This window comes from Thunnus albacares, chromosome 21 (genome assembly GCF_914725855.1).
Source record: "Thunnus albacares chromosome 21, fThuAlb1.1, whole genome shotgun sequence".
Taxonomy (NCBI): Eukaryota; Metazoa; Chordata; class Actinopteri; order Scombriformes; family Scombridae; genus Thunnus; species Thunnus albacares.
This window is the reverse complement of record NC_058126.1, coordinates 986,907-1,000,322: the sequence shown is the minus strand read 5'-3', so window position 1 is coordinate 1,000,322 and position 13,416 is coordinate 986,907. Positions and strand designations below refer to the sequence as shown.

At 38.9% G+C, this 13,416-nt stretch overlaps 1 protein-coding gene across 1 annotated transcript in view; it reads right to left on the bottom strand.

Moving 5' to 3' along the window:
- LOC122972278 overlaps positions 1 to 13,416 on the bottom strand; it is a 103,231-nt gene that overhangs the window by 3,728 nt on the left and 86,087 nt on the right. The window lies entirely within an intron of this gene.

The following is a 13,416-nucleotide window of genomic DNA, read 5'->3' as shown; positions in this document are numbered from 1 at the left end:
CTGATTATTTTATCAATTAACTGATTGTTTGGTCTATAAATGCCAAAAAGCGTCCATCCCAGTTCAAGGTGACATTCATTAATTGACGAGAGGTTTCAGCTCTACGTTGTTGTGATGTTTAAACTTGTGTGTTTGGTGTAAAAAACATTAATTAGCTGCATGAAGCCCCTGTCACTGACAACTTTATGTTTATGTACTTTATGTTCCTTTTTCTAAAATGTATTTGTTCATATTGTCGTATGAAATGTGCTTTATAATTAAACTTGACTTGACTACTGACTTTGGTGATCATCAAACCTTTCCTCTAGCGCCACCATCAGGTTTGTGATTCAGACTGGAGCCGAGCAATATGCTACAAAAATACTTTTTAAGCTTAGGGACAATTCACAATTTGAATTGATTTTTGTGGGACTCACAAATGATCTGCAATTCATGAGCAGAGATTATTGGTGAAATGTGACTTTGCTGCCATGAAACTGTAACACAGGTCTCAGTAATGACTGTCATTACATCTAAAATCAAATATGATGTGATATAAAAGCATTTCTCTGACTGATGTGATGTCATGTTTGTCTCTTCCTGTGACTGACCTTCTGCTCCTGAGCTGATGTTTGGCAGCTTCATCACCAGATCATTCCTGTTGATCTTCTTTAAAACGCTCTTCATCACCTTCACAGCTCCAGCAAATTCATATTTCTGCACCATCAGATCCACAGTGTCTGGCCTGTCTGCCTTCGCCAGCTTGTTCACTTTGATGGGTTTAATGTCTTCAACCTTTTCATCCTTCAGGAGCCACTTGAAGTTCTTGAATTCATCATCTGCCAAATCATCCAGAAGGTTGATGAGGTCAGTCTTCGTCATCTTGGTTCTCTGGTAAAATCAGAGAACATTGAAGGACAGTTATACAACAGTTATGTTTCTGTCTGTTGGTGTTTCTACTGTTCTGGAGCTTTCTATCATGTCAAAGTCTTCCTCGGCAGATGGAGTTTGCACAGTTGTCATGGAAACGTAGATGTTCAAATATTTTACAGGCTTATAAATTAATAAAAGTGATACAATAGTTGACAAAATAATCTCCATGACAGGTCCGGTTAGTCCAGTTAGGCTCCATCTTTTCACACTCGCATCACTTGTCCGTATTCAGGTAACATAAAATAGAAGAACTCTGAGGGACTTTTACAAATATACTTTAGTAAATCCCCATTTTATTCATGTTCACTCCTGTGTTGGACTGAACCCTTTTATTTAAAAGCTTAGTGTTTATAATTTAAGAAATAAAAGTGTGCCAGCGTTATTTTGAAGTTATTTATTTATTCATTCACTCATTTTGTTCAACATGTGAAGACTAATAGAAAATTAAATAAAGTCCAAACCATGTCCTTCTGCTGTATTTAAATGGATACAGTTGTAACTGCTTATAGTAAGCAAAATTCACCGCTCTCTTCGCCTGATCTGCCGCCAGGAAAAGAAGGAACTTGTCGCTGGCAAAAGTCAGAACCTGCTGCTTCTAAAATGCTCACAATGCGTTTGAAACAACTTTGCTGTATTTTGAAACAGTCAATAAAATTCAGTAACTCTATATTCATGTAGGTTAATAAATATACAAATGTCAGTGAGATGGTATTCTGCATGAGAAATAAAGAAAAAAAGAAAAGTTATGATATTATAGTGATATTTGACACGGACAGACGTGATCACTAATTATGTATTATATCCTTCTCCAGTTTCTTTATCTCCAACTGCAACTTAATTTTTAACTTGATTGACGCTTGTTAATGGACATTTTATAAAAGAGGAAATGTGTCAAAGAGTATGATAATGTTGGTAAGCTGGTTCACTTAACACCGTAATTTTAATTATACATCTGATATTATCTAGCCTAGTGATAATATAACCACACTGATATGAAAGGCAATACTACTGAATGCTCATTTATTAACAAATAAAGATAAAACCATGAACAGGAACAAGCACTGCTCTTCATTTTGCCCACCCAGATTCATCAAGCCAGATGCAGGGATTGAACCATCGACCTTCTAGTAATAAGTTTACTTGTCTAACCTTTAGGCCATCACTACCTGCCTACAGGAACGCATTTAATCTGTCATCAACTTTGTGCCAAGTCATCTCCTTCACCCTGTTAATTGCAGCAGTTAATTGCAGGAAAACCCCTTCATATTCTTCATATAGTTTCATCGGCAGGTTTGTTCTGCTGCGGAGAAGAACACCGCTCTAGTTTTCTCTTCTTTTTGTGACATAGTATCATCTTTTCTACAATCGACTGTTCTGGGCTGTTTATGTACTCTGTGCACACACCGCAAGCTTATTCCAGTCTGGCTAGACTTAGCGTTGACGAGAGGCAGCTAAGCTGCGTTAGTGGAACGGCTTGAACCTCAAGTGAAAGTTGACGTTAATTCTAGCCAGGCTTTTTCAAGTAAGCGCAGCTTTCTTTAGCTGCGTTGATGGAACACCCCTCTGGTGTCTTTATATGTTTGTTTTGATTCATGGAAACTGCTGTGAAAGTTGTTGACTGAGAGCACTCTTGTCTTCAAAATTTAAAGGTTATTGGTTGTAAGATTGTAAGGTTGTTATTCTCGTCTTTAAATAGATGTTGGCTCTCTGATTGCTGGTGTGTTTTTGAAGAAGGCAGAAGAGGAAGTGATTGGCTCAGGGGTACCACAAACACACAAGCCAATCACCAACAAGGAGTCAGTGCAGCTGCAGACCCCGAAGTTTCAAAGTTTGAGAGGTTATGTTTTATGTTCTAGCAGCAGTTACATTAACTGCAGAGGTTTGCAGGTGAACATATGAGTTTGTGAAGTCTGGTTTGAAAACCGTTCACCTGGCCCTCCATTCTACTCTGCTACGCAAAGGACACAAAGGACAATAATATTAATGTTCTTTAATTTATCTCTAAAATGTTTTGTAGTATAAAGCTTCATAAACTGGTTAAAGGGGCGGTTCACCCAACATATGAAAAAAAATGTTTTGGTGCTTTGAGTGCCACCAACCAAGTGCTATTCAGCTCCATTGTATTGGAGTGACGGCAGATATCAAAGTTAGGTGAATCCCACCAAAACGATTTGGATGGACAGATAGCACTCTGGGTAAAGTGTAAAAACAATGTTTTTTAATTTTGATATTTCCAAAGTACACCTCCTTTCATTATTATGGTAATTTATTATGGTTTGGTAATATCAATATCAATTAACGATTGACAATTAACAGTCTCAGCACTGCATTTCTCTCATTATTAGACTCAATTGGCTTCTCTCAGTGTGTAATAATCCCACTCACCGTCTTAACCACACCCTAGACCTTGTTCTAACTTATGGGATTGAAATTGAACATTTAATAATTTTTCCACAAAATCCTATTTTATCAGATCATTTTTTAATAACTTTTGAATTCCTATTACTGGATTACACACCATTAGATAAAAATGTCCTCACTAGATGTCTCTCTGATAGTGTTGTAGATAAATTTAAGGAAGCAATTCCGTCAGTACTGAATTCACTGCCATGTCTCAATACTACAGAGGACTCTTATGTTAACTTAAGTCCCTCCCAAATTGATAATCTTATTGATAGTGCTGCAGGCTCACTAAGACAAACACTCGACTCCATCGCCCCCTTAAAAAAGAAGATAATAAAACGTAAGAGGTTAGCTCCATGGTATAACTCCCAAATCCGCAAATTAAAGCAAACATCGCGAAAATTGGAAAGGATTTGGCGTTCCACCAAAGTAGAAGATTCTCGCTTAGTCTGGCAAGATAGTCTTAAAACATATAGGAAGGCCCTCTGTAATGCCAGAGCCGCCTATTACTCAGCATTAATAGAAGAGAATAAAAACTGCCCTAGGTTCCTTTTCAGCACTTTGGCCAGGCTGACAAAGAGTCATAACTCTACTGATCCATGTATTCCTATAGCTCTCAGTAGTAACGACTTTATGAGCTTCTTTAATGATAAAATTTTAACTATTAGAGACAAAATTAACCATCTCCTGCCCTCAACAGGCACCGTTCTCTCCCCAAACACAGGAACCTTGGTAACAGCAGTAAATCCTGACATATATTTGGACTGTTTTTCTCCAGTAGACTTGTCTGAACTAACTTCAATGATTTGTTCAGCTAAACCATCAACCTGTCTCTTAGATCCCATCCCAACTAGGCTGCTTAAGGAAGCCTTACCCTTAGTGAGCACTTCTTTACTAGATATGATCAATCTGTCTTTAGTAACAGGCTATGTACCACAGTCTTTTAAAGTAGCTGTAATTAAACCTCTTCTTAAGAAGCCTACTCTTGATTCAGGTGTTTTAGCCAATTATAGACCTATATCTAACCTTCCATTTCTATCCAAGATCCTTGAGAAAGCAGTCTCTAATCAGTTATGTGACTTTCTACATAACAATAGTTTATTTGAGGATTTTCAGTCAGGATTTAGAGCGCATCATAGCACAGAAACAGCACTGGTGAAAGTCACAAATGACCTCCTAACTGCATCAGACAAAGGATTTGTCTCTATACTTGTCCTGTTAGATCTTAGTGCTGCATTCGACACAATTGACCATCAAATCCTTTTGCAGAGACTGGAACATTTAATTGGCATTAAAGGAACTGCATTAAGCTGGTTTAAGTCCTATTTATCAGACCGATTTCAGTTTGTACATGTGAATGATGAATCCTCCGTGAAGGCAAAAGTTAGACACGGAGTTCCACAAGGTTCTGTACTTGGACCAATTCTATTCACCTTATATATGCTTCCTTTAGGTAATATTATTAGGAAACACTCCATAAATTTTCATTGTTACGCAGACGATACCCAATTATATTTATCAATGAAGCCAGATGAACCCAATCAGTTAAACAAACTCCAAACATGCCTTAACGACATAAAGACCTGAATGACCTGCAATTTTCTACTACTAAATTCAGATAAAACTGAAGTTATTGTGCTTGGCCCTAAACACCTTAGAAAAACATTATCTAATGATAAAGCTGCTCTGGATGGCATTACCCTGGCCTCCAGCACCACCGTAAGGAATCTGGGAGTTATCTTTGATCAGGATATGTCCTTTAACTCCCACATAAATCAAATTTCAAGGACTGCCTTTTTTCACTTACGTAATATCACAAAAATCAGGCACAGCCTGTCCCTAAACGATGCAGAAAAACTAGTTCACGCATTTGTTACTTCTAGGCTGGATTATTGCAATTCCTTATTATCAGGCTGCCCTAACAAGTCTCTAAAGACTCTCCAGCTGGTCCAGAATGCAGCTGCACGTGTATTGACTAAAACTAGAAAAAGAGACCACATTTCTCCCATTTTAGCTTCACTACATTGGCTTCCTGTAAAATCTAGAATAGAATTTAAAATCCTTCTCCTAACTTACAAAGCCCTTAATGGTCAGGCACCATCATATCTTGAAGAGCTCATAATACCGTATTATCCCACTAGAACACTGCGCTCCCAGTATGCAGCTTACTGGTGGTTCCTACAGTCTTTAAAAGTAGAATGGGAGGCAGAGCCTTCAGCTATCAGGCTCCTCTTCTATGGAACCATCTACCGGATTCAGTCCGGGGTGCAGACACCCTCTCTATGTTTAAGAGTAGGCTTAAAACTTTCCTTTTTGATAAAGCTTATAGTTAGGGCCGACGAGGCTCGCCTTGGATCAGCCCTTAGTTATGCTGCTATAGGCCTAGACTACTGGGGGACTTCCCATGATGCACTGAGCTCCTCTCTCCTCCTCCTCCTCTCCATCTGTATGCATTCATGTAACATCAATGCATGTCACTAACTTTGCTTCTTCCCCGGAGTTTTTTGTGCTTTCTCATCTCACAGAAAAACCTGACTCCCGGGCCGAACCTTCGCGGTCCTTCACAGTCCTGATGGCATCCTTCCCTGGCTGTTGCTGCTTGTGCTTGTTGTTGTTTGTTGTTGTCATTGTTTTTCTTCTGTCCCCCCTCCCCCTTTCCCTCTCTCTTTCTCTCTCTCAACCCAACCGGTCAAAGCAGATGGCCGCCCACCAAGAGCCGGGGTCTGCTTGAGGTTTCTACCCGTTAAAGGGGAGTTTTTCCTTCCTTCCTTCTGTTGTGATATGGCACTATATAAATAAAGATTGATTGATTGATTGATTAAATGATGACGTGTGTGTGAAAGGAGTCGTTCATAGTGACAAAGCTTCAGATAATCTTCACTGAATTTTCTGTTATTTATTTCAGGTTTTTGAAATAACACAGTCAGTTTGACAGATATAATATTGCACCAACAACAATGATACTCGAGTTTGCAGTCAATACTTTTAATTACCTTTTTTTCTTGTCCTTTTGTCAATCAACACAAAATTATTAAACCTTCCAGGTATTCACTGTGTGACAAAAATCAAAACTCTAAGTCCTTCATTCCTTCTGCTATCAGGCTGCTAAATGCCAACAGTAGTCATTTCAAATGAATGCCTCATTCATTTAAACTTGTGTGAACCATTAAGGGTGTTTTTTTATCTTTGCTTGCTTGTCATCAGGCTCCTCGTGTTAAGCCTGCATTTACGGGGCAACCTGAGGGTTCCAGAGTGTGTTGCTCAGTGCTTCATTCCTTTAAACTCATGTGAATTATTTTGCATGTGTGAGGTGACTCAAGGCTGCCAGAGTGTGTTTGCTGCTTGTGTTGTTGTATCCATGTGCTGATCTGTTGTCTCTGACATGTTACTGCCTGCTCTTGTGTGTGGACTGGGTAAACTGTAGAACTGAACTGTTCTGGGATAAATAAAGTCGTCTGAGTCAAAAGAATCAGTTTGTTGTCAGTTGAGAGACTTCAGTGAAGCTTTGATTCAATCCACACTTTATAGAGGTTTTATCTTCTGTTTCTGTTAATGTCAACTTCTAAGACCATTTACCTCTGCTGGGACGGTGTCTCCTGTTGGGACGGTGTCTCCTGCTGGGACGGTGTCTCCTGCTGGGACGGTGTCTCCTGCTGGGAGATTCCTCTTTAGATTTTCTCTTTTTGGACCTGGAAGATAACCAGAGAAAAGACTGTTGTTTAATAACCCAACAGTCACTTTTAAACAGAGACCTTTTAGAAACGATGAACATTTTAACAAAATCTCCACATGGCAGGAGACGGGGAGGAGCTATCCAGGTATCTGACAATTCAGAAACAACTTCTTCACAAAAACATTTCAAGAAAAATCCTCATTTAAGCCGTTAGATGTAAGAGTTTGTGAAAAAAAATCAATCCATGATCCACCTCTGTCTGGAGCAACAGTCTGTACCTCTTCCCTCCATGTTTGGGCATATTAACCACCTGTATGCCCATAAATCTGAGATGGCTAACATCATACTTACGTTCATTAACATGCAGAGCGACACTTTTCACATAAACAGACACAGAGATAACCATCAGTTTAACCATCAGGTAATCTGTGATGTTTGAGAAACTGTCTTTGTTTATAACTAACCTTTTTCTAAAATGTATTTCAAGAATCATAAAACACTCTTCCAAACATCTGGATGAAAACATTTAATCCACTGAATGATAAAAAAGATTTTTAACCATTTTCCCAAATTTCAACTCAGTTTCCTATCCAGGTAGCTGACGGGCTGCCATCTTTGTTTTGATTTAGAAAGGAAATGGTCCACTGTATGATGGAAATAAAAATATTTTCCATTAGTCAGCGGACCAAATATTTTTCATCCAGATTTATCTAAAATACATCTTTTTTCTTTCTTAAATACAACCTCTCAGAATTCTGTAACATTGTCTGAAGGCTGCATCACAAATCCAGAAGTGGATCTTTGATTCATTATTAGAGCAATAATGTCTTGTGGATTGTAGATTGTAACTGAGGTCTAAACTCTGACATGAGGTGAAGTTCTGCTGCAGCAGAGTGAAAGATTTACCTGTTAGATTCAGATACACAACACGTTTCCACACTGGTGTCCCCTCTTTGTCTTTGACCATCAAAGTCACTTCCTCTTGGTTTATGGGGAGGACAACCTCAAATGTTGGGAAGAAATTTGGACCGTACTTCGGGCAAAATTCTTTATTCTGAAAACCAGAAACAAAATGTCATTTTCATCCCTGTTATAAAAAATGTTTATCTAGTACTCTGATTGTGAATCTATTTTCCAAAATTGTAAATATAATAATTAAGATTGTAACCATTAGAAGTGTTTTAGAACTGACTCACCTCAGGCTGTATCCTGGAGGCCTCATTACAGTGAACACTGTAACTTTGACCATCGATGAGATCGATGAGGTCAGAAGAGATCTCAATGTACTCAGCTTTTCCTTGTTTGGCTTTAACCTTCAGTGATAAAACATTTTTATTATGGCGTTTATTCTCAGATAGACAATGACTTCTCTGCATTATTCATATTCTGTTCTTGTACATGCTGGACATCTATAGATGAATCTAGACGAGTTGTAGGTGGAAGTAAACAAGCCTCCATCACTGTAATGTTTGTAAAGGATTTCCCTTTTTATCTGTCCAGGAGATCCTGTAGAAGCAGTTCTTTGTTGAAAATATAGATAAAGTTATATGTTGTTAATTAAGTTTCTTGTAAAAAATATTATTCTAAGAAAATATCTCAGAATAATATGAAAAATATCTGTTAAAACAATAAAAGTTTATAACAAAACTGAGCAAATATTTATTTTGTCATGGTGGCAGCAACACACTGCCATATGGAATACCTAGATATTTAATTTATATTAATCTAGCCCACTATTCAATATTCACACCAGCTGGTGCTAATATCACGAGTGACACTGTGACAGGCAATAATGTACTCCAGAGATAACCCAGAAAAAAATTAAAAACGAAAGAGCAATCTGAAGATTTCCAGTTCAGATTATTATTATTATTATTATTATTATTATTATTATTATTATTAATTATTCTTACTACAGCTTGATAAGGTTTGATAACAGGTATAGAGGAGTGAGGTGTAGCTGACTGTTCAGCCTGTTGTGGAAACAGCTGTGGTTTAAAGCATGAGTTCAGGCTGATGGTAAGCACATACTGTATGACAGATAGTTTTACCTCTTCCAGAGGAATGTTGTCCGGCAGCAGAAACACATCGAGTTTTTGAAGATGTTTGTCCAGAGGTCGGAGGAACAGCAGAACCCGGCCTCTAATTCGTGGGAGCAGTAACCAAATGAGATTCCAGAGCATGCCATAGACTGTGAAAACACAGATTTCTTTTACTAACAACAATCTCATTATAATGTTAGTGCTCATTTTATTTCATTTCTAGGACACTCAGTCTGGTCACTGAAGAATTAAACAGTTTCTCAGATGGGTCAAATCATCCAACACAACTGTCAGTGTTGGTGGGTGGGAAGCCAGTGAGGGATTGTGACTACGTCCACACTAATACATTTTCATTTCAAAACAGCATTTTAAAACAAAAACGATCTCCGTCCATACAAGCGTTTTAGCACTGTTTCAGAGATAATCTCCGTTCATACGCCTGAAACACATCACGACCATTCACAAACACTGGGCATACGCATGCCGGTGTAAACAGGAAGCAGATTGTCTACTCTGCGGTTGGATGCTTAGTTGCAGACAGTACTATGGAGGAAGAACAGCAACGGCGAAAAATAAGACCAGAGATTTCTTTGCTTGGACCATCAACGACGTGGAACTGTTACTGAAAGTAACACATGAGAAGGTTGTTGTTTGTTTTCTTCCAGGAAGGGGTCACGTGACAGGAGAAGGATACGTTGTGATGATAAGACCTAATCAGGAAGCGAACGTGGGTGTCTGAGTCATCATTTTCAAAAGTCTCTGTTTCTGTCCGTCCGCATAAACATAGCAAAACATATGCGTTTTAAAACAAAAATATATCAGTGTGGATGTAGCCTGTGACTCCTTTCTGTTAGTCGGGGCTTCTATGAGGAGTAGGGTGGGGTCTAGAGGAGATAAATTGTTTAAACTCACTATTAAGTACATTAAGTTGAGGAGAAGAGGAAGATGTGGATGTTGAACGGCAGCCCTTTAGATGCATTTTTTCACGTCACGATTGCACTTTGAACTGGTCTCAACACTCACAACCTTTATGTCGGTCAGGTGTAGCGCTATTCTGTCTGTCCTCCTCCCTGTAGGAAAAAACACAAACACAGCAGTTATCTGGACTGTCTTATGAAGAGGATTCAAATAATCAGACTCTATCTCTGGTGATTCCACACAACCACAAGCTGTTAATCATCATCCGGACTTTACATTCCGGCTTTGAGTTAATTTACACAAGTAGGGTTATGGTCTGGACTTGTCCTGTGTCCCAAAGTTAGTTGAATTTATGATTAAAAAATGCTAAATGTTCCTGCTCACATTAAGGTAAATTACTGAACTGCTTTCAGTAGAAACAGTCTCTTATTTTAAGTCTGAGGGTCCAGCTTCATCACTGAAGTCTGGAGGATGATGTTTGGACACACAGGTGGATACTGGAGACTCTGATTTGTTCTCTTCCTCCACACAACCGCTCATCCTCTGGTTTCCAGTCAATGTGACATGTGAACCATCAGAATCAAAGAGCCTGGACAAATTCACTCACCGGCCACTTTATTAGGTACATCTACACACTGGAGACACACACACATACAGAGTATAATAAACCCAGTCGTACTTCTCAACTTTGTAGCTTCTTAATGTTTCAATGATGTTCAATAATGTTTCAGTAACTGAATTACCTCTCTCTCACCATCACTGTGTACTCTTTGATGCCATGATAACCTTAACTAGAACAAAAAAAGGAACTTAAAGTTCAAAAGAGACTTTTAGATGATAAATTCTGATCTTATGAGATCATTCAAGCCACACAGTCACACTGTTCTGCTGATCATATTTAACTGTCGTTGCTTTAAAATGACAGCTCTGAAGCAAGGATGTCTTATTTTGTTAAATGCCTGTTGCCTTGACTCCTCTGCTGACGTCTCAGGTGGGAGGGACTAAGAGGAGAGGAGGCGAGGAAAGGAATCGAGGATGTACAAACTGAGAAATGAGGAGGGAGGACTGTCTTTCTCAAGGACAAGTTCAGAGGAAAGCTGCTTGTCACCATTATGATTTGAGGAACTACTGAACTTCCTGTATCACCTGCTAGTGCTGCTACAGTTGTTGGTGATAAACATGACATGACTGCCTCCTGTTTTCACATTTTCCTGGAGTCCATTTGACTTCCTTCTATCTGCTGAACATCAAGAAGCAGCTGTGGCTGCACCTCACAGCATGTATTTTTGCTCTACAATTGAAATGTCTCTCTTTTTTAAAATGATCTGTATGACCCCTTCAGGCATAGAATCAGTAATACAGCTGGCGTCATGAATGCATAACTAAAGAGCACTCCACCAATCAGCATTGCTTTCCTATAACACTGTCAGATTCACGATGGATAGAACCAGAGAGATCATATTTTTTATTTTACACATTCTTCTTTCCTGTCAAAACCTGGTGCCTACATTACCCACAATGCAACGCAACTCCATTCACTCCACTGCACAGATTGTGGTGTATTATGCTAGTAGCTGCTAATGTAGCCTGGAGCTGCTAGCTAGAGATGAGGAGCTACAAAGGTCTGCTAACATCACTTTTTTCTAACTCCACACATTGAGATTTTCAAAGTTTTATATTATATTATGGCTGAAACATAAACGTGTAGATGGTCATATGGAGATAATTTGGACTACTTTGTACACTGTTTTCATCTATATAAATGTATATATTTTTAAAATCATCATATAATCAAATTTGTAGGTAAAGTCCTAATCTGTAAAGTCAGTAGTTACTCTGTCAGATACATTTAGTGCCGTAGAGAAGCTATATTCAGCTAAGAAATGTACTGTAGCAACTTCATAAAGTAAACGGTGACTAGGAATTGCCCTCCAGTACGGTAAAGTAACCATAACTATAGGGATGGAAATTGATAAGATTTTATTGATACCAACGCCATTATGGATTCTGCTCATCCGCCCGATTCATTACCAATTCTCTTATTGATTCTTGATCAATTTTCTGTGAGGAAAAAGTAGGCCTACACTGGTTTTCAGCATCAACACAGCAGTTTATTATCTCTGAGTCTGAACACGGTGCAGAAACAGTTAGAAAAAAGGCCGCAGGAGGACGGAGCAGGTGGTTCCTCTCAGAGAAGGGACTGTTTGGAGACCCAAGTTCTCCCAGTATTACTGCAGTGTGGTGAGCCAGTGGCCTGTCAGCTAGCCCTTTAGCCCTGAGGTCTATACTACGAAGCAAGTTCAACATATCCAGGCTTTCTTTGTGTGAGCTGGCTCGACAAACCCTAAACTCGCGATCAGAGATAAGTGGTATCACAACAGTGGATATGAACTTTCTTTATTAACTCAGGCTTTCTGCTTCAGGCTCTGTGCGCGTCCCCATGAAAGGCGGCGTTTGGCGTCATTTGACTCTTTTTCCACACAACATTGACCAATCACGTGCCGCCTGCTTCAGTCAGGAGGAACAGGTCATTATAACGGAGAGCTATGAATAATATAAATACATGATCACAGCAACATGAGACAAGAGAGGAATGCTGGCAGAAAATTGCTGATTGTGTAAATTTGTTAATTAAAAAACTCATTTATAATTAGTTAATATACTTATTTTACCACCACTTAAAACTTGATGCAGCATATTTAAAAATTATACTCAAGAAGTGCATTCAGATTTGACTCTGTCCCATAATGAAGGATCACTGGAAATCACTTAGTTTAGTTTAACTGGTTTTTAGTCAAATCAAAGTGAAGTTAATTTTATAGATTGAATAGGCTATTACCTGTGATAAATACCAATAGACTAATCACATTTATTGTATTTGTTTTGTTCAAAGTATTTTTTCATTAGTTTTGGTTTTATTAGTTATTTTTTACAACTTGAAATAAGTTTGATATATTTTAACAAAATCCCACAGTAACCCTAACCTCTTGCACCATTACAAATTTACAACATGACATCAAATCAATGGTAAATCTGATAAAAATCAATTTTCTAATTGGTGTTCTAATAGCTGCAGTAGCAGCAGCGTTAAACAGACTTTGCAGCAGGTAGTTGGTGAAAGGACGGCGCCTTTTATTGCCGATTTAAGCCGAAACATAACCAGCTCCGGACCAGGTTCAGTTTGCAGCATCAGTTACCATGGTGATGTAGTAAGTTAAAAGAGAGACACCTTTGTGACATTGACAATCCTGCAGTGACCCACTAATCTCGCTTCGTAGTGCAGCCCTCTGGTTCAAAACAGCTGACGGTTCGCTGTCTGTTAGCTAGCTCCGTTAGCTCCGGCAGCAGACCGTCAGAACAGCGGCTCCCCCTGCAGCCAGACCCGGTCACAGTACCGGGTCAGCACCGGGTCTTCTTGGTTATTGTGGGTGTGGTTTATTTGCTGTCTCGGTCCTACCGTCATGACCC